At 37.6% G+C, this 553-nt stretch overlaps 1 long non-coding RNA gene across 1 annotated transcript; it reads left to right on the top strand.

The window, feature by feature from the left end:
- Nucleotides 1-23: 23 nt before the first annotated feature.
- On the top strand, nucleotides 24-543 carry LOC107682217 (uncharacterized). Its single transcript, XR_001633413.1, has 3 exons — nucleotides 24-110; nucleotides 290-361; nucleotides 453-543. It is a non-coding gene; the product is annotated as an uncharacterized LOC107682217 (long non-coding RNA).
- Nucleotides 544-553: the final 10 nt, after the last annotated feature.

Here is a 553-nt window from a genome sequence, read left to right as displayed (position 1 = left end):
TTCAGAACTTCTGTTTGCTGAAACATCCAAGAACTCTGCTGACTTCTCAGACCTGACAAAGTTTGGTGCCTCCTCAAATCAGACAGATGTTGTTACTCTCACTACTTGTGGTAAGCAGAGTTAAATGCAATGTGATAATTTTGTCTGACCCTGGGAATATCCACCTTGGAACATATGATAGTTTTGCTGACGCAGCTCTTAGATTATATTTACATTTCTATGACATTCAGAGCAACAAAGGCTTTCTTGAGTGGTGTATAAAGACTGTGTAACGTAAATTCCACTACAGATTCTCCCCGACCCGCAGTGATCAGCTGATGTACTACAAATGTTTCCTCATTTCTTGGATGTCAAAGGACTTGTAAGTATTAAATGAGAATGTGACATTTTATTTAAAAAAAATATTATGTTACATTAGATGTCTGAATGGTTGTCTTTCCTTTTTTAATTAGATTGTGCAAGAGTTCTCACTGATGTTTGGAGCCGAGGTTGCTTCAAAGTTCCTGGAAAAATGGAACATCAGTTTTAAAGAAAAAGTCATCCAGGAGGCCAG

This window comes from Sinocyclocheilus anshuiensis, unplaced genomic scaffold (assembly GCF_001515605.1).
Source record: "Sinocyclocheilus anshuiensis isolate Anshui unplaced genomic scaffold, SAMN03320099.WGS_v1.1 C31874220, whole genome shotgun sequence".
NCBI classification, from domain to species: Eukaryota; Metazoa; Chordata; class Actinopteri; order Cypriniformes; family Cyprinidae; genus Sinocyclocheilus; species Sinocyclocheilus anshuiensis.
The sequence above is the reverse complement of the archived record's forward strand: the minus strand, read 5'-3'. Positions and strand labels throughout refer to the sequence as shown.